Source organism: Dermacentor silvarum, chromosome 4, assembly GCF_013339745.2.
Source record: "Dermacentor silvarum isolate Dsil-2018 chromosome 4, BIME_Dsil_1.4, whole genome shotgun sequence".
Lineage (NCBI taxonomy): Eukaryota > Metazoa > Arthropoda > Arachnida > Ixodida > Ixodidae > Dermacentor > Dermacentor silvarum.
The window spans coordinates 193,828,925-193,853,890 of NC_051157.2; the positions used below are offsets into that span (position 1 = coordinate 193,828,925).

Below are 24,966 nucleotides of genomic sequence, written 5' to 3' on the forward strand. Positions count from 1 at the left end.
CCAAGGGAATAGGAGGTGTCGATATTCTGAGAAATTGGCTACAGCCGGGTTCAAGAAGTCTTGAATAATTGAATATCTCCTGAATCTAGTAGTCGTTAGGTAAGCTATTGTAGGAAGTAATCGTAATACAGGGCCACTGAGGGCCGCTCTCGCGAGACTGTCAGCCATTTCGTTCGTGACTAATCCTTTATGTCCAGGCACCCAAAGCAATCTAATTAAATTTATGTGGGCAGGCACTAGAAAATGAAATGTACGTAAAAGGTTAGTGACACTATTTGTTGTGAGCGAGGAACATAAAGATAAAGAATCTGTTATTATTACTACCGCTGATATTGATGAATTTAGTTTGCGTAGGGCTAGAACTACAGCTAGAAATTCAGCCAGAAATACGGAAAAGAAGTCCGGAATCCTGATTGCGAATGACCAATTTAGAGTAGGAGAGAAAATGCTAATTCCGGATTTTTCTTCACACTGTGAGGCGTCTGTCGCAATGACCGTACTTATTGATAAACTTAATAAATGGTCTTGTAATAGGCCGTTTAATATATTATAAGAAAGGAGTTTTGCGTTGTTTGGGTAGATGTCATCATATATGATTAGTAGGTTTTCTCGCACATCACAAATAGGCGGCACCTCCCAGATACGTACATTTAAGGGATTGATTAATGTTTGTACGAAGACCACCTGGGGTGTATGAAAACGAGGCCAGTGTATTCCGAAGAATAGTGCAGGCTGGGAAATGAATATGTATTCTAATCTTGTAATAGGGGATTCATACAATTTTAAGATTGTTTGCACCGTCAGTAAACGAAATCTACACAATTTGAGGGCAACCTGACTTCTTGGTGTAGTATGTTATTGGCAACACATTTGGGTAATCCACAACACAGTCGTAGGGCTTCCCGCTCAAGCAGAACAAGGGGACGTAATTTATAAGCTGGCGCACCGGAAAATAATACACATCCAAATTCTAAAATGGGCCGCACATACATTTTATATATCATTAAAAGTGGATATCTCCGCATTCCGGACCGACTGTTGCACAGCTTACGAAGCATACCAACGGCTCTCACTCCTTTTTTAACTATTTGGTCAATATGGCCGAGCCAGCTGAGGGAGCCGTCATATACTACACCTAAATATTTCACAGACTCCACTTGAGGTATAGTCTCGAGGCGATAAGATAGCGATATGTTAACAGGATTGTTAAGAGGGAAAACCAATATCGAGCATTTTCTAACGTTAAGTGAAAGGCGAATTTTGTTTAACCAAGTTTCTATGGCATAGAGGTAGTTTTGTAGTCTATAATATAGAGAGTGTATATCACTGTCTGATGCGAAGAAAGCAATGTCATCTGCGTATACGTACCCAAGTAACACAGAACGTAGCGTAAACGTTGCCTGATTGTAACAAATGTCAGGCAACGTTAAACAGCCAACCTCAACGTTGAATGTACGTTGCCAGCTGTACGTTCAAGTGATGTCATAAATAAATGTCACAGCAACGTCCTGACACCCACGTTGTGTCAACGTTGCGTGTAAACATCAATTTAACGTGTAAATGGTATCAATGTAGCAACGTTACAAAACAGCACGTTCCAAGAACGTTGCCGGATGTCACCAATATTGACATTAATGTGATGCCAGGCTGCTGTAGCATTTCGCATGTATACGTTCATGCAACTATAAGATATTGTAATTTTCAACTGAACATTCATCTTTATCATACAGTGAGGTATGGAGATGTATAGTGGTTATGCAGTAATTAATATCTTCTAAGGAACACCATGTTAAATTATGTTTATTATGCTTTCCACAGATAAGATCTGCTACAAATTATATCAAATGGCAGAAGCATTCACATGGAAAAAATGCTAATTGTTGCAACGGTTCACCTATAGTAGACAAAGTTACGCATAAAAGTATTCCCTTCTTCCACACCAAATGCACAAGACTTTGTGACTGCTTGCACGCCACATGCCCCTAAAAGTGGAAACATTAAGCAAGGGCCATCATGAATAGGCACAAGCCCCATGATACGAGCTGCATAAAAATGACGAACACATGCACACTGCACAGTGGATACACACAGATCATACCTACTTGTCCATATAAAAAACAGTGCATTTTTTTCAGTTCAAGTATAGTTTACATCATAGAAACGGCACTAGAGCAAAGGACTATAAGCCACCAATAGGGCTGCAAACACACCGTACACCCGCGCACATTTGTTTCACACACCACACAGGACACATGCACGCAGCAGACATGTTTTTTTAGGAGGAATCTTCGGGAGCCGCACGATAAACACAGAAGGTACGGACGACAGGAGTAAAACCCGCGCACATTCAACACACCGACACGAAAGGAAATGCGGACGATACAGGTGTAACCTGCGCCACACGAGCTATCAACCCTCGTGGATTTGATCCTTTCCACCTGAAACAGTTACAACGCACACGAAAACATCGAACACTGCACATCTGTACCTCCGATATCGTGTCAACAATTCCTGAGGCAACAATTCATGTTCACGACATCAGAAAGTTATCTAAAACTAAGTGACGGCGTAGGAAAAGTAGGCAGCATCGCTAAACGTCATGGATTGGCTTCGAGACAGCTTCGAGACAGCCCAAACCGTTCAAATCAGGCCACAGCGACGGCTTGATAAGGATAACCGAAGCTGATCTCGAAGGCCATGCTTATGCTGGCTGCAGATGGCGGAAGCAATTCAAAGGTAAAATGCGTTTTAGAATTTCTTTCTACGCCAAACTATAGTGTAAAATATAGATTGTTCTACAGTTATTTTGTCTCGCAACATCTATACGTAGTTGTGTGTAGCCCGGCACAAAATTTTAGTATGCGAGTGTACTGGTTAATATTTTTGTCATCACAGAGGCCACAACATTCTCACAAGTATGCAGGTGGCGCTATTGTTTTTCCTCCGTGTTCTGTGATGGCGGTCGTATGTGCGGGGTGCTACGAGCGTCGCGTTTGCTTGATCGTGTGTTTTTGTGTTTGCTGTTATGAAGTAGGTCGCAGTTAGCGTGCACAGAAGTGCCTGAAGATACCTTGTGTCACGCTGCAAACTCGCCGTATGCGTGGCGCGCCAGGCAAATGTGGCCCAACGATTTTATGCCGTGGAGTGCGGTTTCTTTGTTCTCGTTCTGGAAAGTTGGGTGGACGTCGCAAAGAATGTGTGTTAGCGCGCCTCAGCTCGTCCACTACGCAGCGGCATGTATGCGGGGAGTAACATCGTCGACGCAGCACCGGCAACTTGGAGAGTGCTTCGCGACCGCGTCGTACCATTCAAAAGGTAAGTAATCGTGCTGGCTAACTACGCGCGTGTTGTGTGAGCTTCTCGTGTGTGCATAGCGTGCGCGAGCGTATGAAATAGAAGTCCCGCGACAACAGTGATACCTGTGCTGATGCTTGCTGAACGCTGGTTGTCAGCGCTTAGTTACGCAAGTTTATTGCTTCGATGCGAAATTGAAAATCTTGATAAACGTTTTCTTCCGATGAGAAATATAACGTTCGAAAATAATCGTGTTCATCATGTGCGTGCGGCGCGTGAGCTCCCGCTTTTCTCCTGAAGTTGCATAATGACTCATTTGCCTCTTTACCGATTCTTATTGCAATGACGTTTCCTTGCTTACATGGCAAGGAAACTTGTTTCATATCTACTTGTCCAAGGAAACTTGTTTCCTTGCCATGTTTTCTTGCCTCAACGTTGTAAATAATATCTGCTTACGAAGTTTTCGGTTTACGGCAGCTTTAGAGAAAAAAAATTTAAGCAATCACAGCTTGCTATTAGTCCAACTTACTTTTTAAGACAAGATGTTTGACATACCTTATACGTAACTAAACATGACAGGGGAAAGTTAAACTGAGTCATGAAAAAAAAATGAATTGTTTTGTAAACAAACATTTCTTTGCTATGTGCTGCTGCGTGTCAATAATTTTACTGTGATCAAAGGGTCCCCATTATCAAGACATTCATCAGTGACTTCTACTTTGTGCTCTGTTGCCACCCTGCAATAATGCAAACATTATTTTTGTGACTATATTTAGATGCTCCATGCATGTCTAGACAATTTGACAGCTTTATAAAGCTGTGTGCCACTGCTATAAGTTAACACAGAACTTATTTTATAGTGGCGAGGCTGTGACCCATAACAGTGCCTACATAACGGAGGAGCCACCAGACCCCTTGGCTATGCCTGCCGTAGTGCAACGTATAATCTGGATGGTCGGGTCAGGTATGTAGTAGTGTACGTGTTCCAAAAAGTAGCATCTTGGTATCATTTGTGGATAAGTTAATCGACATTAGTCAACACAGCTTACTAAATAGGCCAAATATTTATGCAACTTGCTGTTTATTTGTGTTCATAGCTGTTATGCACACCTTATTGTGTTCTATATAAAAGTAGACCTAACATGTCCTGATGTTAAGTATTTTTTCTTGCATCAATCGCTTGGCTGCAAGTTACATTTTAATTTTGCTTAGTACACACTATTTATTACTTTTCATTTTGGTTTTCTTGTTTTGAAACTGTTTCCTATGCTGTAGGATTTTATTTCCGAATTTTTAGTGTTTACACTACACTCTTGTGCAGCTTCTGCGCATATAAGAATTCAAAGTGTAATGGGCCAGATATGTCATAGGTGTAAGCACACAGTGTGCTTACCATTGTTTAACATTCATATTCACGATTATTTCTGTCTTGTTCCAAGAATAACTGCCACTGGAAAATACACATTTGATGAGCTCAAACTTCTTGAAATGATACATTAAGGCCAGTATTCACTGTGCTGCAGTTACTACAGTTCTGAAGTGTTTTCTAGTAAGCCTGCTTTTTTCTCTCCCATTTTTTAATATTCTTGGCAAGCTATCCCTATTCATGCAAGTAGGCATTGTAGGAGTTGCGAGTCTATGTCCAGTTACATTATTTTTCTCTTTTTTTCAAGTCAATACAGCATAGAACACATAGCTAACTGGTAGGTAGTTCATTGTATTGATGCTCTATTATTAAAAAAGCACACTATTTCGCACATGTCTGCTTGCTCTTGCCATGTTTGCTGGTTATTGCAATGTTGCTCGTCAAATGAATTTGATTTCAACTACACCATACAGAACAGTCTTATTCGCTTTAGTGTAATTTTAATAGTGACAATCAACCAACAAGCCCTAATTCTACAGCTGTCAAGAAGTATTTCTAATACTTTGGGGTCCCTTTCCATATTTTCTGTTTCATCCTGTGTATTTGGTCAGCACAGTGGGCATTCGGTCTATTCATTCTGCTTGGCGCTGCTCAGGTCAGAATATGTTCAACCTGCAAGTCCAAATTATAATATGTGTACGACTTCATTTACTGGCTGGATGAATTGAAAAAGCATTATATCTGATTCTAAGAGTATTTTTGTCAAAAATACCAGTGTCTAGAATAAGCATCATATGCACTGCAACTCTTATAGTTTTAAGTTAGGTAGGCAAATATCTATAGGTATGTATACTTGTGCATATACTTTCTACATATTGGCTAGTGTTTTAGCTACACGAAACGGTCTATGTTGTCACTACTCTCAAGTCAAATTTATGGTTGATGCGCCACTTGTTTTTGTTGTGCACTTACACTTCTGTGGTGTCATAAGCACTGTAGATGCCTGACAGCTGAAGTATTGCAGCAGTAGACAGTTTTAGTTTAGCGTACGCTATGTCATTGCGTACGATATAAAATAGTGGGTCATCACTGCGCATGTGCAGAACGCTATCCGACCTCTAGCGTATGCATGCTATTTCTCAGATTTAGCATTACCGTCTGTGCGTGGTTTGCGTAGTTTACGTTAAACATGGCGGTGGTCCCCGCTGCCCACTTCGAATTGAATTTGGCGTGGCTTTTGCAGAATTCGCTTCGTTCGTAGAAAATGACTGTGTAAGCAACTTTCGCTTACCGTCAGGCCGCTTTGACAACAGTGTAATATGGTTAACCTTGTGGAGTTTTCGAGATCGCTTCTCATTTCGAACGACACGAAGCCTAACGAGGGAATGATGATTGATGATGATGATGATGATTTATTGGCATCCCCTTTGAAACGGGGCGGCGACAAATAGTCACCTAGCCTGCTTGATTTAATCAGGTATACTATACATGTTCTTTATCTTGCATTTTTGTATACCTATCATTATTTTTCTTTTTCAAAAATTTACCTTGTACCGCTGCCTATGATTTCAAGAGATCAGGTCGCATCCATCTTTTCCCTACTTTTTTTCCACCAGTACTCTAATCGTCTCTTGCTGATCTCTACGGCTGATCTGTTTGTTTCCTTCCACTTTAAACCCAAGCGCTTCTGGGAGTTGCACATTACCTACGGTTCTCGCTGGGTGGATCCCGTCGCATTCCGACATATATCAGCGGAAACTGATATATTCTGGAAACTGATATTTTCTGTCGGAAACCGACATATATCAGCGCCACCTGTCAGTGAAGTCGAGAGATAGGTGCGACGATGGCATATGGCCTCTGAGATCGGAAGATCTCGCAGGCCAACTAAAAATAATAAATGTGTGCTGTTTAGCGTACGCTGTACTATAGCGTATAGGCGTACGCTATTAGTTGCATATGCTATACTAAAACTGTCTAGTGTTGAAGCTAACTGGCACTTACTATTGCTACAGTATGCCAACAGATACCTATCACCGTATTTGTGCATTTTCTAAGAACCAGCCGTGTTTGCTAGGTGAAATTTGTAGTGTATGTATGAGTTTGCCGGTCAGTTCATGTAACTTTTCAGGATAGAATTTACATGGGGAGGAAAAGGGTACCATACAACATGACTGCTGCTAACTGACCATTTATTTTGATGGAAGGATTAAAAATAGCAACACTGGATGTGTGCTTATGTTGTGCACAATTTCGTTCAGAGGGAAGGCGTAAGTTGTAATATAAAGGCATAAAATCACAATAAATGATATTTGTGTAAAAAGGAAAGTAAATATGGGCGCAGACTAACTTCAATCACTTGTCATCTAGAAAGGACGCCTTTTATTTCATGAATTGATCATGGGGTCTGGCTTGCATGTCTTGTTTATGTGGTATGCCTCACTGATCTCTCGTGTCAATTTTTCACCGTAGGTGAAAACAGATCATCTTAATTCAGCCTGAAGTCCTATCGCGGCAATGCACGGCCAAACTGGATGAGCAAGCTGGTCTCTTGAGTGAAATATGGGAACTTATTTGGCACATTTAGTTACCGGCCAGTCTGCTCTGTGTACATTTGACCAGTTGTGAAAAAAATACAGTGAGCTGCCTCTCATACACACTAGACAAATTTGGTGGTATCTTTAACCAAGCAAACCTCCCTTGCCTGCTCGCCTTTCTGAATTCACTTGTGAACTGTCGTGCATATCCTGCCTACTTTATTTTTCGCTGGAAATGTGCGTGCATAGCAGTCCACATGAGAATTGAGGCTTGCTGAGGTAAAGATGCAACCCAATTTGTCTTGTGTTCGTCAATTTGTCTTGTGTTCGTCATAGTCTGTTCCTTTGATCATGTATATATTCAGTCAAATGTACATGGGGCAGACTGGCTGGTGCCTCAACATGTACCCAGGAGAGCACCATAATTCACTCAAGGGAGAAATATGTTCGTGCCACTTGACAATGCACTGACACGACTGGTGCTGCGCGCCAAATTTCGATTGTTCCTCTATGGCAACCAATTGACCATCAAAATCAGTGACGAATACCACATTAAGGAAATGAGACATGTGTCAGTTGTAGAGATACAAGCTATACTTTGGCTACCACTAATTGCTGAGAGGGCAATTAGAGACAGTTACTAGGAGAGCTCTTCATCTGGTTGGCTGGCACAAACTGTACCTGTTTCTGCACTGCAAAAAGCTGAAAGACTCTACTTGGGCTCACTGAAACTGCTCTTTAAAATAAATTTGAAACAGGGTAAGCTATATAATTTTGTGTGCAGCCCCCACACTAATGCCACTGGACGTACCTGCCATTTCCGGTTACATTTATCGCACGGTTAGACATATTTCTTTTTGCTACCAGCACTTATTGACATAAAACCGATGGCCTATTGCACAAGCAATAAAAGCACATCAAAACGCTTGGAGTAATGTGAAATTTAGGTAGGTTCATGTAAACAAAGCAAATTAATTGCTTTAATAAGAAAGTTGTGCAGACTGGGTAGGAATAGAACCTGGAGTGTGAAAGGAGCACGCTTCCCTTACGCCACGGCAGCTCTTTGGTTCTGGCTGACTTAAGGTGTGCCTAGTGCGTGTCACACTGTGCACGTCACATTGCAGCCATTTGGTTGACTAAAGGTGCTTTCACGTTCCCACACGCAAGCTGTCTTAATGTGTCTCTGCCATCTTTTATTGCAGGTACACCTAGGAAATGTTGTATACATTGGCAACGATAACTGGGGCCTGCTCCAGTGCCATCGCCGGGATTCCCTGTTCTGCAAAAAACTGACATAACTGATGTGGGGAGCCCTGGCGCTTGGTGTAGGAGTATCACAGGGGCTCCTTGTCGGTGCTTGAAGGACGGCAATGCTGTTGAGAAGCCGACATTGAGCCCCGATAAATTGGAAGCTGTGGGTAGTAAGTATCATTCACATTTTTTCAAGTTTTTGTAATGTTTGTAACAATGCATGTATTGCACCGAAATGATTAACTTTTCAGATGCATTTGATGCATATCTTTCGAAATGTGGTACCCCTGAGGAGAAAAAAATCATCTTCTCATGCTTGGTTTTGGCCGAGCGGTTGAATCGAGTGACAAAGTTTTTCGCGTTTAGGTAGCCTAAGAAGAAACAAAAGCAGAATTAACAAACCAGCTTATTTGTGGCTACTCATGAGTTGCATTTCTTTGTTTAAAAGTGCCTGTGAAGTGGCGCTAACCTACTTATCAGGTCCAGAATTTTCGATTAACACCGCTTCCAAAAGCTCGCGTTCTAATTTGGTTTTTTCAAGGCCAGAACTTCCGTATTCGTCATCCGCGGATAGCAACGGCAACTTTTGCAGTGTAGAGCAATATTCAACCCTTCTCCCGATATGCAACACCTGTAGCGTAGTTGTAGCTGGTCGTTCAGGCACTGAATTGCTGTGCAGATGTAGGCAACAACACAAGAGTTAAGACGAGAGACATGCGGCAACTCTTTAACAAAAAGCTTTATTTTTGCTAGCCCATGTTTATAGCTGTCAGTCACTGCATTGCACATGCGCAATTCGCACCCTTAGGAAGAAAGTAAACTGTCTGACAAGTGTACAGAAGGTGTGCTGATACACACAGAGCCAAGTCGCGAAATCTTTTCAGCCTCAATTATTTTACGTGTTAGTTGATCACCGCTTCTGCTGGAAACGGTACACTGAGCAAACGACGGTTCACAGTCACGCGAACTGCAATGACATTCAAGCCTACTGTCACGCACATTTTTCTTGACATTGTATGAGTATTCTCTCAGCCGGTGATTGATGCAGTGTCCCATTTGACCTATATACTGTTTACCACAAGGGGGATACAATAAACCACATTGCTAACACAGGTGACAAACGGAATTTGGTGTTTTGTTGCATATGTGTGGCGTGCTGTGACATTGCCTTTGATTACACAACTTTAGAATGATATGCAATTTTCTTGATATTGTGAGAGCTTATGAATGTAGGGTATGACGGCCAGTTTTATGTCTGTCAGATGCAGTGACCACATGACCTCTACTCTGAAAAGCGCATGCACCGAGTGGTTGCCATGTGATCACTCCAGTATCTGACCGACTTAAAGTGGCTGTCATACCATACATTCATAAGCTGTCTCACAATATCGTGAAAACTGCAGATCGTTCCAAAGTTAAAGTTGTCTTCTTTGCACCTCAGAAGCTTATAAAGTTGTGTAATCAAAGGAAATGTTTCAGGGCAGCACACAAGTGTAACAAAAAGCACAAAAATCCGTTCGTCACCTATGTTAGCAACATGAATTACTGTACCCCTCTTTCTTGTGGTAAACAGTACATAGGCCAAACAGGACGCTGTATCAATGACCAGCTGAGAGAACACTCTATAATGTCAAGAAAAACGTGCATGACAGTTGGCTTGCATGTTGTTGCAGTTCATGTGCCAGTGAACCATTGTTTGCTCGGTGTACTGTTGTCAGCAGTAACGGTGATCAACTAACACGTGAAATTATTGAAGCTGAAAAGATTGCGCGACTTGGCTCTATGTGTGTCAGCATCTGTACACTTATCAGACAGAGTTGACCTACCTAAGGGTGTGAATTGCGCGTGTGCAATGTGATGAGTGACGGCTATAAACATGGGTCGCTGAAAATAAAGCTTTTTGTTGGAAGTCAGCACACGTCTATTGTCTCGTCTTTTCTGTCGTCAATATCTGTGCTGCAATTCACCAATATGTTGTACCAACAAGTCAAATTTATCACTCACTCATTGGAACTTTCTTTCATCACGAATGAAATGTGGTTTTGGTACCGTGGTAGAGCATTCACATCATTTGTTAATTTTTGTTTTCTTCAAAGACTGAACTGGATGTAACAAGCAGCCGTGGCATTGCAAGGAAGCTTTATGTTAAAGGAATATATTGATACTAACGTCTGAACTGCTTAGCGCAATAAAGGAAGTTGTGGGTATTGTTTATTGTGCTTTCCTTGCTCTTGTGTCCAAACTTATAGCTATAATGGTTAGGTTTTACTGAAATTTGCTTTTTGATGTTTTGCATTATTCTCCTGTGTAAAGTCACTATTGTTTGTTTCACAGTTATGCGAAGCTTAAGTTGTTTGTAAGCATTTTTATAGCCTGTTTTCACAGTAAACATGGCTTACTTCAGTGTTTCAGATGGCGCTTTATAGTTTGATGTAATTGATGTCTCTGCAGGTTACCGCATTATTGACTTGGAAACCAGTGAGGTCTGGATGCAAGTGAAGCTACCGAGGGAGGCATGTGTGCATCACTTGTGCTGCTGGCCATCCTCTGCAAAAGTGATGGCTGGCAGTCAGTGCTTGGATGACTTTCTGTTACTCTACGCCTTGGGCTGTGTTGACTACTTCACACTTGCTGCCATGTCTGCAAGCTTAGGCAAAAAGACCGGCTGGATGCTTGGCAGGAGATAGTATCCAACCGCAGTGTTACTGTGTTGTGTTGTACATTACAAAGTGATGGAGGACAGTATTTGTGCTGTTATTAAGAAGTATAAATTGTGTTCTGCCATTGAAATAAGGGAACTCGACACAAAGCAAAAGATTTCGAAGTCTGACCTACATGGGAAAGCAAAATATATTGTGTTGTAGTTGTAGCTGTTAGTAGAGTCTTAATATGCGATAGAAGACCTTGATGTTTAATAGAAAATATATTTAAGTGTGTTATCAGTGTGTTATCAGTGTTTAAGTTACTGTTATGTGTCATTTGTTTGCCAAGATGATGTAAGCAGACAGTAAATAAATGCATGGTTTGAGATTATAACCAGGTTTGTCTATGGCATTCACTATTATTTAAGGTGGACCAATGCATATTCATGGGTGCATATTCAACCACCACATACATTCCTCCTGCACAAACAATTCCTACATACTAGCGTTTGGTCTTAGCAGCTGATGTTGGCTGTTATACAATTTCTTGAAAGCACATGCAGCTACCGACACATGATTTTTAGAGCAGTAAGTCGGAAGCAAAGACTGATTTTTTTCTGTGGTCTAAGCTTAAATGATATGTTTAAGGAAATGAACATTTGTGGAATATATTTACTTTCCTGCTGCGAGAACCTTTATACGAGAACCTCTGCACATTGGACGTGCATGCTGCTTCTCGCTGTTATTGCCAAAATGAAAAATTGTTCTTATGAACCACTTCGCAGCTTTGCATTGTGCACTTTTACTTGCAGTTAGCATTTATATGCTGTGCTATGGACAACAGCAAGACAAGTCAAGCAAACCACCATGTGAAACACTTTAAAGATTCTGGCTTAGGGCGCGTTGGTACTATATATAGTGCAAGACAGATGAGCTGCCCGTACAGCAGCGCTGTCAGCATTACACGGCTGACAGCACCGCAAACCCTTAAATTTATATTTGTTTGACAGATAATGCATTCTAGTAGTTTTCATGTCGTATATGCATGAAAATGTAAACAAGAACTGGTGAAAACAGCATTATTTTACGTGTATAGTGTACCTTACCACAAGGTAAGGTACACAGATATCTTGGTAAACTACACAAGATATATACGTAATAAACGCTGTTTATCACTAATTCTTGTTTCACATTTTCATGCATATGCAACATGAAAACTACTAGAGTAAATTATCTGTCAAGCAAATATAAATTTAAGGGTTTGCGGTGCTGTCAGCCGTGTCATGCTGACAGCACTGCTGTTATGCATGTCTACAAATATTCTGCAATATCAGTTGAGTGTTGCTTGAACGTCACATACGTACGTTGCCTGAAAGCTCAAGTGACAAAGGCAACATCCACATTACGTTGCCAGGAAGTTCTGTTAACGTTATGTTAACGTCGTGAATGTGCTGCTCAACGCTGCCACAACGTTACGACCCAACGTTGTGTGGCGATCAAAAAAGAGGACATTAGCAGCATGTAGGCAACGTTATACGCCGACATTTGTGCACATTCAGAGAACGTTATGGCAACATTTTGCGTTACTTGGGTATGTTTGTACATCTTGATGAAGAGGAATGGAACACATCAGAATGTTAAAAAGTAATGGTGAAGTGACAGCTCCTTGAGGAACACCACGTGATTGATTATAAATACTCGAGGAAAAGCCTCTTAGAGAGCAGTAAAATGTTCTTCCGTTTAAAAATTCATCAATCCAGTTTGAAAAATAATTTGGAATCTCTAGACTTCGCAATATATCTAATACGATTAAGTGTTCAACGCTGTCGTATGCTTTGGAAATGTCTAATGTCACGAGAGCACCTATTTGCCTCTGTCGCCGTGCTAGTTTTATTCTACTTTCTAAGTCCACGTGAGCATGCCAAATGGAACATGATGGTCGGAATCCAATTTGGCAGGGGCTAAGCAAGTCTTTGTTCTGTATAAATTTAATCATACGGGCATATAGAATTCTTTCGATTAATTTAACCAAATTTGAAGTTAGGGCAATTGGTCTAATATTATCTATTGTATATCCTTCCCCATGATTTTTAAGAATTGGGATGATTTTAGCGATTTTCCACGCAGACGGAATCCATGAAAACCGAATTGAGTAATTTACAACAGCTAAAAGGTCATTAGAAGCTTCCTTAAATAAGATTCTGATAATAGCAGATGTTACCCCATCCACGCCGGGAGCTGAATCTGGAAGCCGCTCCACAATTTCAGCCAATTCCAACATAGAGATTTCTGTAAAATCATCTGATGCCCTACGTAAGCGAGAACAACTTGGCAATACGGAAGAAAATCTAAGCTCTAATCCCTTCGCAATTTCTTCTAGTGATTGTTTTATTTCATCGCTACTTAAGATTATAGAGTCAATATTAATTTGACACGGAAGAACTTTTCTACTTCGGAGAAATCGGAACAATGCGCGCTTATTTTTATTGTTAGACAGGAAATCAAAATGCTTACAGTCGAATTCATCTTTGGCTTTTGAAACTGTATGTTTAAAGACTGCTCGAAAAAATTTGTAGTCACTCCAATTTTGCGGACTCTGGTTATGTAATAATTTTTTCCAAGCAGCTTTTCTCTTTCTGTAGTCTCGGGCGCATTCTTCATTCCACCAAGGGCTGTAAGAATTTCTTTTATTCAATCTAATCTCAAATTGAGCCTTTTTTTGAGAGGAGGCGCAATCTTCGTCTTCAACTTTCGAGCAGCCAGCGCTCACGTGGAGACATTTATGCTTCCTCCTTTTCGTTCTCCTGTGAGCATCGCCATCGAGCGCGCTCACGGCAAGGCAACCGCATAGCCAGTGACATCAAGATGATGATGGACGATTGAGCGGGAATGTGTCAGATTAAACAGATCCTTTTAATCCCGCGTAATCCTTTTTTTTCTGATCCCCGTGAAACTCAGCTAAAACGTCCAAAGAAAATAGCTAACACCCCACAAGTATTTGGCACCGGCGACGGGACCGAGCCCTCATAAAGGTCACAAAATTCATCCAGTCGAGCACTGGGACGTGTACGCAAAGAGCACTACAACGACAATTAAATATCATGCAAGCTTAAATGTCTGTATCCTCTTCCACACAAACCTGCCACTGAATGCATTGGGCTGCACTCTGTTTCAGTAGCTCCTCGCAGCAGAGTCAAAGCTACGAGGCCTGCTAGCGCAGGTTCATGCGCAGCGATATGTAGTGCCATGGTTCGGTAGCCGTTGCTTGAGTAAATGGCCTTTTACAAGTGGTTTCGTCGGCGGGTGTGTCCTTGGAAGCTTCTTTGCAGTTCGCAGCTGCAGTTTTTCTTCAAGTTTGCTTCGCTTTGGAATACAAATTCTACTGAGGTTCCATTTAATTGAAAATACAGTTCTCCACTTGTTAGAGTGAAAACGTGCAAAGAACAAAATAACTCAATGGAATGCTGCTGTATACACATTAAAGGCATCCTGAACCACCCCTCGGGCTTGTGAAAAAACGAAGTCCACGCATAGCAAGGCTGCTGTGAACATCTCAGCCAAATTTTGCAATGGTGCGCTGCGCGTGTAGCTCACAAACGAGGCCTCCTGCTTACCCTCTTTGAAGTTGACGGCGGCTTGCATATGCCCTCGCAAACAAGGTTCCCATAGACGGCTACCATTGGAAGATGTCTGACATGAATCAAGAAAGGTGCTTGGATCAGTCCGCCTCCTACTATTGCTGTGTGTATTTATTGACGCCGTTTGCTAAACAGACCTAAGTCTGCTTTCGGATTTTGATACGAATTACGTACTTCCGGAAGAAGCCTTGTCTGCTCGCACTCGACCGCGGCCATCCGCGTATGTATTAAACTTTTGCCACCCTGCTTATCGGTGTAGTAGCCGTTGGGTCTCGCAAATTTCTATTTGTTTTAAACAGTCAACTAGCCTCGCACCACGCGAAACTTAGTCAGGCCACACATACGCTTGCCAGCGCGCGCTCATCATGGCCGCTTCTGGCTTGACACCTTGGCAGACATCGCTTCGCATTGAGGTATCGACAGCGTTTCAAAATGCGCAAGTTGGATGTGGCTACTATCCGCCAGTCAAGCTGGCGAAGGACACAGCTGGTCTGCACCATAGCGCGAGTGCGCACTCCAGCCCTGTCGTACACAAAGAATAGGCTGCGCATACGCGCTATAGTTGCATGTAGCTACGGTCTGCTACGCATGCCTCCGAGACGCGCGTGCCGACAGGTTTTCTTACGGTCATCGTACTCCGCGATCTCCACACCCAAAAAGTGTAAAATGCGGAATGCGCACCCGGAAGGCCCGACATGGCGCTGTTATCCCAGGGCTCCGGCGGCTGCAGAGGCGGCGGTGAAAAGGTGACCGCGCGAAATCTCCACGTGCGCATTGCCTCTCTTTTCACGTGTTGCGGAAGGTTTTCACAGCTAAGCCAAGGAACAGCGCCCAGATCTTACAACTGCAGTGAAGGTAATTTTCTTACAGAATTTAATCTGGCCTCATTTGCCACGGAATGCACGGTAACTGCTCAGTTTTCAAGACAGCGCTCACTGTTAGGACAGAGCGTTTCCTCCGTGTTAGTATTACGTTAATTTATTCTTGTCCGCTTCACAGCGTAAAATATTTTGATGTGGGAAACAATAGGGATGTTCTTCTGGAAATCATCTTCTCTCAAGGAAATCTGGATGGAACTTGGGCTAATGGTGGTCGGTAAATACTGTGGGCCTCATCCCGTGATACATCATATGAATTGTTCGCACACATTTATTGATGAGGTGGAAAAACCCAAGACGTGCTGTTTTGTGTGCTGAGAGAAACATGTTTCAACGCTAAAGCTGAAACATCTTTTGTGCGTGTACACATTTTAGGGACACTTCACTTCGAATATTCACCTTTTAACTGGCATGTTAATTCTTGCGAGTTAGGGTGCGCTTGCTAGCAAAGCCAAAGTCAACACAAGACTCGTAGACAAGCCTAAAGTTTTCGTTTCTGTATTCGTGTATCATAATTTCGAATGCTCTCGTCTGTGAGATAAAGCACGTCAATTCGCCCAACACTGGTTATAGTGTTAGAAAGCAGGGTTGAAAATTCAAAGCTTTATTATAGTTGGTGACATTGGACGACGAAGCACTACTGTGACGATTGCGGCAAAGAAAAAATGTCACAGTTTCGCCCTAAGGGCGAAGCAATGAATGCGATAGCACTCAGCAATGTGACACGAAGTAAGGTGAGCGGCTTTGGTAGCAATATGAATTGTAGTAAACATGAGCTGATTAAATAAGCAGGTGTGCTGCGGCGTAAGTAGACCAACATGAAGAGAGACTCGATGACCACGAGAAGGCGCGTGTGAAACGGTGGTGTTGATGAGAAGCGCTTCCCGTGGGCAGCGCGTGCGAAGGGACACACCTGTAGCGCTGCACTGCCGATCCGGGCAGCATTGCATGTGTAGCGTGCGTTGGAAAATGTGGCCCGACTATTACTAACTGAATGAACAAGCGTGGTGTGAGCGCGCACAAGCAAACATAAATAGATCACACTGAATGACCGCAGACAACGACTGTCAAAACGCTGCCAGCAAGCGCATATACGTCGCAGCGGGCGAAGGTACGTGCGGTCTATCGCTTCAACGGAAACTGAGCGGCGAATGCACAGCGCATAGAAAAGGTCAGAGCCGTGTGGAGATAAGAGACAGTGCGGCCGGCGAGTGACGAGCGCGGTTGTTGGCAGAGTAGAAGTGCGCCCCCCCCCCCCCCCCCCCCGCTCCCTCCGGCGCTGCCGTCCCGCTTCCTTGCTTGCGCGTGGGAGATTGAGTGGGAAGTTCCCCTTGCGCCCGGTTGCAAGATAGGCCTTTGGTGCCGGAGCGCAGCGTCGCCCCGCCTCCCTCCCTCCCTCCCATACCCCCACGCGTGACGGTCGCGTTTGCTTTCCGCCGTGCGTTCGCTCTCCGTGATAGCGCGCGTCCCCCGCACGCTACCGCTCGGGCATACGGCGCGCGGCGATGATGTTATCTATACGGAACCTCACGGCGACGGCGACGGCAGAAATCCAGTTTAAGTGTCCATATAATTGCTATCGCAATAAAAGACATTCTGGGTGTAAGTGTCCAAAACACGATACGGCGGGGAACTCCGGAATATTTTTGCCGACTTGGGTTCTCTTACGCGCACCTAAATTCAAGTACACGAGGGATTGCGGCAGCTTTTTCTGGCCGGATCATGCTACTTCTTGCTTCACACGTACCCTATCATGACGGCGAAATGCAGACGAAAGCAAGCCCTATCACCAACAGGCGACTCATTAAATGTTTTGAAACCAGCTCACGCATTGATAAGCATTATAAAGCCCGCAAATATCGACACTTGTCAACATAGTTACGTAAATGTAGTGGCAGTATATATGCAAAAAATAAACTAATTTGAGAATGGACTCAAGCACGTATTCTGCCGCTATATACCTTCAGCCGTCATTTACAAATCATTAAAATATAATATAACGGCGACATTTTTTTTTTTCGTCTCACCCTTCCTGCAGCAGGAGTACCGGAGTGCCCGAAAAGCTGCTCGAGGCATGAAAAGCAGAGGAAGAGGCGGTGATGATGATGATGCAAAACATTTTATTGAAAGGAAAAGGGGAGAGAGGGAGGGGAAGGGTGGTCGCTTCCTTATTTCGAGTTTCTATTGGCTAAGGCCGCGGCCCTCGCTCTTTTCACGAGGGCTTTCTGGTCCTCGAGGGTTGAGCTGGACAGGGCTGCGCTCCATCTTTCCAACGTAGGCAGTTAGGTAGGGTCTAAGCCACTATTAGCCTGTCCGGCCAATACCATATCGTACAAATCTGCTTTCTGTCCACAGAACTTACGTTCGGCTGAAAACGATTGTCGCTCGATAGCATGTAGCTTTACTGGATTATCAAGTGACATGGTTTGTAATTTCTGTAAATGACATTCTTCTGCTTTATGTAATCCCTTGGCCGGCCTGGGTATTTTCGACGCGATAAGCGAGAGCTGTAATACATCTGCATGGTTTATTAACGGCAATGGGAAGTCCGACTCTTGGGGGAGAGAGGAGGAGGGACCCCGGGGGAGAAAATCTCGGGCGGCGGCGTGTGCACGGTCATTTCCCTCTACACCCTGATGACCTGGCACCCAAATATTATCTTTGTGCGAAGCGAAGACCCCAGATTGTTTCAGGAACCCCGCAAGCTAGCGGCGCAATTCTGCCCCGCGTGTAATATCTATATGCAGTTTGGGAGTACGCAATCATGTATTCGGAATTAGGATGCGAAGCTGCCATGGCAATCGCCACCTCTTCCAACTCTGCAATTTCCCCGTGCCGGCCGGAAAGTCCATTGCCCGTCCGCCCATGATGCACCACCGATATTGTCGAGACCCCTCCTGCAGCACCCGCAACATCCAGGAAGAAGGCTTCCTCTGATTCATCATAGATCCGGTCCATCTTCTTAGCTCTCGCCCTCCTCTTTGCTTGATGATGTTCTGGGTGCATGTTTTTAGGGACGGGCGGTGTCGTAAACCTGCTCCTCCACTCCTTCGGGGTGTCTTCGCTTGCTGCCTTGTAGTAAGGGTAGCTAGTATTCAAGTCCATCATCATCTTGCGCCCGGTTTCGTTCCTGCAAATCTGACGTATTGAAAATAGGTGGGCCTCAATAAGCTCATCTGCTGAATTGTGCAACCCCCCCCCCCCCTTGCAGGAAGCGCTCTGTAGATGTTTTGACAGACAGTCCCAGCGCCTTCGTATATGCTGTTCTAAGCATGTTATCGAAATGGTTTAAGGGGAGGCCACTCGGAAAAACGTTACTTTAAATATTTGGGACAGCTCAATGAAACTTTGCCCATTTACAGAGCTTGAGCTCCTCTTTTCATATCTGCTCTTAGTTTTCGGTAGCTGGTGGGACTGGAGCACACAGACCTCCATCTCTCCCCCCCCCCCGGCCCCTCCCTTTTCTATAAAAGGGAAATAAAAGTTTATGCATTCATTTGGTTAATTTCTCGAAAACCATGCATTTTTATAAACAATGCATTTTTGTGCAAACTTAAGCGATAACAGTGAAGAAATTACTAAAAAATAGCTAATATTGTTCCAAATGAATAGTAGAATTCAATAAAGCAAAAAAATGTAGTGTAACCTTTGTGTTTTAGTCTAGAAAAAAATCCAACGCCGAGTTTCACTTTTGCCATTCTCAACGAAGAAACGTTCGCAATTATCTTACCGAATATGTTTGTGGAAAGCTCCGAAAGTTGTTTCATTTAATCAGGGCATGTAAATTCTTTGTCAGGCGCGAGAAATCTACTCCTGGATCCAGCTGTACCTCTTTCTAAACGAACTGTACCACATGAAAGAACAGTAAAAAAATATTATTTCTTGCACAAGAATGTTATGTCAAAAATCTGCGGGACAACACCTGTCCCACAGGCAACTTGAGGCCAACTTGAGGCCATGAGCGAAGTTGGGTCACACGTTGTCCCTCTGAACACCTTGGGCTTCATTCTTTAAGACCCTGAGGTGATTACGCCTTCTTATAGAAGGGTTCAAAGTACGCAAGGCAAAGAGGCACTAGGCAGGCTTTACACACAAAGCTTTGTACGTAGTTTCCTACGAAGTTGTTGAGCACCAATGGTACATTTTGCAAGTAGTGGTGGTGCACGGCTACGGCCCTTGCCCATGGAACCGAACGTCTTTTGGCACCGCTGTCATAATTGAGCAGCTCTTGCTTCCTCTCTTGTGATATACTAGACTGCGCCGACCATTGCAAGAACACCTCCCATTGATGAGCTGTCTGCACAGTATTTATTACCCGAAAGAACAGGTATGTTATGCCCTTTCTGTAGTAGTGCTGGACGTCTTCAAGCACTACGTTCGGCGTATTTGCAGGCAGCTGAAAACAATGGCACACTCCCATGCTAAACCTCTCTACAGTTGATCTAACTGCATTAGTGGAGTCCAAGAAGTAATTTTTTCACTTAATGGTCAATTTATTCGTGGCGAAAGAGCAACGAAATTCACGTGCTTGAAGGGCGACGACAGCCAAAAAACATAGGAAAAAGCAAAACAACTCGAACTGTTAGTGTCACCTCACAATTAAAATAAAAACTTAAAATTATAGTTGCTTTACCTTCGAAGACATGGCACTACCCGTTTCTGTGGTGCTACATAGGTCCCTCTGCACACTTGAGGCAGCTTTCGCTTGCGGTTGCACGTAGGACATATATGTCCCAGTGACCAACAAAGGGTTAAAGCATAAGCATGCCAAATTTCACGATAATCAGACTACATAAAGTGCACAAATTTTAGTGCACGAATTCTAAATATGTTAAAAAACGAAGTACTGACAAAAACACGTTTGAGAGTAAAAAAATCACAGCATATCCACGGGTTGAATGATGATGAGTGGGCGAAGCTCCGGAGGGAATCATCGGATCTCCCGCTTAAGGGGACGCTAGCACAAACGCGTTAGAAACGTGCAGTACTCTCTAGTAAGGGGGAGCGGCCACAGCGTCTTACGCAGCCATTTACACATGCCGGAACGTGCACCGCGTTTGCCGACGCCATCAGATGACTGCTGAGAGAGTATACCCCCCGTATTCATAAACGCTCCTCGACTTGAGCTTGACTTGCCACCGCCTTGGGCAGCGCGTTCGAAACGCGTTGAAGGTAAGGCGGAGAGGCCACAGCGTCTTACACCAGCTTCTTACACGGGCCGTAACGCGCTAGCACAAACGCGTTAGAAACGCGCTAGAAACGCGGCCTTTCGTTAATGTTGGGTATTTATTGCCATCGTGGTGCGTGTGTCTATGTGCGCTTCGTGGCGTAGTGGGCGAACGCCGCGCGCTCGGAAGCGAGGGGTCCCTGGTTCGATTCCGCGCTACGGACACAACTTCGGAATTTTTTTTCTCATTTTTCTCAGACTGGTTACACACTACTACTACTACGACGGGGACGGAACGGGTGCCGCTATAAGGAGCTTCGCTCCTAAAAGAAAAGCAAAAAAAGTCGCAGGCCTGCGCGGCACACGCAGCACAGTCACAGCGTAAGCTGGTGGAGCGGCTCAAGAGTAGCTCCAATTTCGGCACCACGCACAATAGGGTCTTCGCGGCAAAGTCTCCTCGCCTCGTTTTGACAAGAACCATCTGAACTGTCCGCCCAGCGTCGACGGTGAGCTGCGGTTTGTAATGCTCTCTGCACAGCAGTCTGCTGAGCCCCATGAGGCCTGGTTGTAGCCGAGCACGTAGCTCTACGATTCACTTCCGCAGCGGTTCGTACCTTCCGAGATGCCATAACGTGTACCGAAGAGGTATCCAGAATACGTGGCGCCCATGTCACATCCTTTGACCCGTGGCACGGTACGTTATTGTTGTTGTTGATGATGATTGTTTATTGGAATCTTCAAAACGGGCTGGTGACAAATAGTCACCTAGCCTGCTTGAGTTAACCAGTTCCAGTGACATGTAGCATGCAACTGCTATATGCAACTTACATGTCGGGCACGCTGCGTTTGCAGGCACCTTAACTAGATGACGCCACCATACTGGCGGAGGCTCGGGATCGCGTTGATTGCGTGCCTCGTCCGAATCGCATCTCGTCGTCTGCGCCTGCGCACGCTGCGTTTGCAGGCACCTTAACTAGATGGCGCCACCATACTGGCGGAGGCTAGGGACCGCGTTGATTGCGCGCCTCGTCTCAATCGCATCTCGTCGTCTGCGCCTGCGCACCTGCCTAGGGCACGTTTATAGGGCATTTTTCCGCTGCCTGTTGGCAAGCGTTTGCGTGGCTCAGTGGTAGAGTATCTGCCTCCCACGCAGCGGACACGGGTTCGACCCGGTCAAGAACCGGGTCCTTTTATATAGCGAAAGCTTATATGGCTAGGCGAAACGAAAAACCGTTCGTCCCATGTTTCGCTAAACGTCTCCATTGGCTGCGCCGTCAGTTACGTCGTTCTCTGCGTCGTACCTGCTCTGCCAGCAACGCCGGCTCCTCGTCTCGCCGTTGTCGCATGCGTTCGATATCTCGAGTTAGCTCGGCGTCGTGGTTAGCAGCATCCGCCCGCCATTGGCGCTTGCGTTCCACTTCGCCATTTTAACGTGGACGCAAGGTCGATCTAAATGGTCGCGAAGCTTCGGGCGAAAAGCGGTTCAGAACGAATTGTCACCGATATCAGCAAGGGTGGTTATGGGAGCAGCGATTGAAGCGCGACTATGTTTGGAGGGAACAAACATTGGGAAAGAAAAAATAGTTTTTAATAAAAGCGAGACATAGTTAGATTCATTCAACGAAAGTAAAATTCCTAATCAATTTTATGTACGCATGGCGAAAAAAGAACTCTATTTTACTTGATCATCATCAATAAATACCTCTTTTCAGCGCCCACCGATAGCGGCGGGCGTTGATGCCGCTATCACTAGCAATGCAATGCAGCTCTTGAAGTGGACAGAAAGGCGCACTCGTAAAGTTCACGCCCCCCTCACATGTTGTGTTGCTTTGCTTGTCGACGTTTGTCTGAATTTGTTGACGTGGGTAATTTCATTGTTTCTTAAACTGTTCAGTCAAAAGTAGTGAGTTGCGACCACCAGATAGTTGTTCACTTTAGTTGTTTTCGTGGGACAGCGCTGGCCGACGGGCTTGGCGTCCGACGAAAAGACGAGCACATACACAGAAAGTATGTCACGCGCAGCGATGTGATTTCGACACCCGTACGGCTGAACTTTTCCTGCATCGCTTTCCGCGCTGAAAGCTCAAAACACCCATCAAGTCGAATGGCGGGGCATTTGAATATACAGCTCTAATGGCCAGCCTTCGAAAACAAATTTCGCGCCTTTGAGAACAAAATGACGTCGCTGCTGTTTTTAACGGATATGACGTCAAATCATTTTTTCTTCCGCCAGAAGTGTTCCCTCCTCACACAGATGGCGCTAAGCCAACACCCCCTAGATTCCTAAGGCCTTTCCGATGGTTGCGTGACGTCACCCCATGTGTCCGTGCGGGCGCTGCGTTCCGGTATTCCGGAGCGTCGCGCTCGCTTCTGCTGGTGTTGTACGAGTCTGTGATGGGTGCAAAATACTATGAAATGTCTTTGAGAAGCTTTCTCGGGCACAAGTGAAGCATTCTGCACATACCCTCGTAAGAAGGGGCCATACGACACCAGATAACCGCTCGAACATCACTTTTTCTTCAGCGTTGCTGCTTTCCGTGCTGCGGCCTTCTTCTTGGATGCCGTCATTTTTCAGTCTGCAGAAGTTGTTCAAGACGACATTGGTTGCTATGCGAACTACCAAGCGCAAGACAGTTTGTGCGGTGTGGCCATTTTCGCATGTATCAATGTCGGTATGCGGTTCCAACAAGGAAAATGCCTGCGAAGACACGATACCGCGTTGGTCACTGCATGAGAGAAAGTCTTTGGCGTATTCTCCCAAAGACAGTTTCTGCACAACTAACTGCGTTACCAGAACCATGATGACGATACATGGCTGTGGAAATTTCAGCCCTCCTCTGGTTAGGTTCACTATCATGGCATTGTTTTCTACCTGAATTTCCCTGTTTTCCATAACCAGTGAGCAGAAACAAGCGGAGCATGAAAGTTTCTTTGAGGCAGCATGTGCAGTATATCCTGCAATGTAAACAATGGCATGCATATCGTGTTGACAGCCTGCGATGTCGTCGTCATTGACAGCCCCTTCTATCATCCTTCCTGTTCGTTCATCTTGATGTGACAGCGTTGTTATGAAATCCTCTGCATGGAAGTGCAGCTCACAAACTTGCATGCGCAAATAAAAAAAAGGCGGCCGTTATAAATGCGGTACACATGAAACACACTACGCGTAAATATAACCAGCGAATAGCTGTTCCTTCATAATTATTTAACTGTGGTATACGCACGAAGTCGGTCAAAAAAAGCAATCAATTAACGGAAATTACATTCTTGTTTTTGAGCTACATATGTTTTTGTTCTTGCATCGCGTCATAAGAATGCCATTTTTATAGTAGCAATAACTTGCTACATAACACGCTTGGCATTGGAGGATGGTTGCACACACCAACGTGCAGAAAACAAAACACAGAGACCAAACCAGGCGTAGTTTATGCGAGTAAGAGCAAAATAAAGGTTATTTTAACTATACTGTGAGATCGGTATCCTTCTTGCCACTGTTCATTTACAAATGCACCCCACGCTTCGATGAATATTCACGAGAAATGCATGCTTCTTCATCGTCGTGTTGAAGTATTCTCATTACGTACGAAAAGAGCATTCCCTTTCGACAATTACAGCTGTTGCAGCTAAGAACGAAGAAAGGTTCGCACGCCCAATAAAACAATATTATACAATTCCTTACCTTCGAATGCACTGTTGGCGTGAAATCCTTCCGTGGGATTGCTCGAAGCCACGCTTTTTTCTGGGCGCCATCACTTGGGTATGAATACACGCGCACTTTTGGCCCATTGTCATAGTTTCCGAGGAACCCAGGAACACAACACCAACCCATGTTGCACGAACTTGCAGTCGTTGCGATGCTATGCAATTCGCGCAAAACGTCACATCGTGCATTAACACGTGCACACCGAAAAAAGAACGCTCACATGGACACGAAGAACACAAATTGGGCAAGTAGCAGCAGCTTGGCGCACACGCACTGACTTGGCTGTAGAGATGGGTCGCTTAGCGAGCCGGATCTTGTGAGCGGCTCTTTTTAAAGAGCGGGTGAGCGGCCGTTCAGTAAAAATGAGCGGCGGTTCTTTTGGAGAAAAGCAGCCGGTTCTCTCGCGTTCAGAGAGCCGTGCCGATGCGTTCCGTCAGAGCCAGGTCTTCTGCTGGGTTAGGGTGCCTCGATGCCAGCGCCGCCGTTCAGG

General features: G+C 44.5%; 1 protein-coding gene across 3 annotated transcripts in view; it reads left to right on the forward strand.

Moving 5' to 3' along the window:
• Positions 1–24,966, forward strand: part of LOC119450883 (probable D-lactate dehydrogenase, mitochondrial) — a 463,244-nt gene that overhangs the window by 230,187 nt on the left and 208,091 nt on the right. The window lies entirely within an intron of this gene.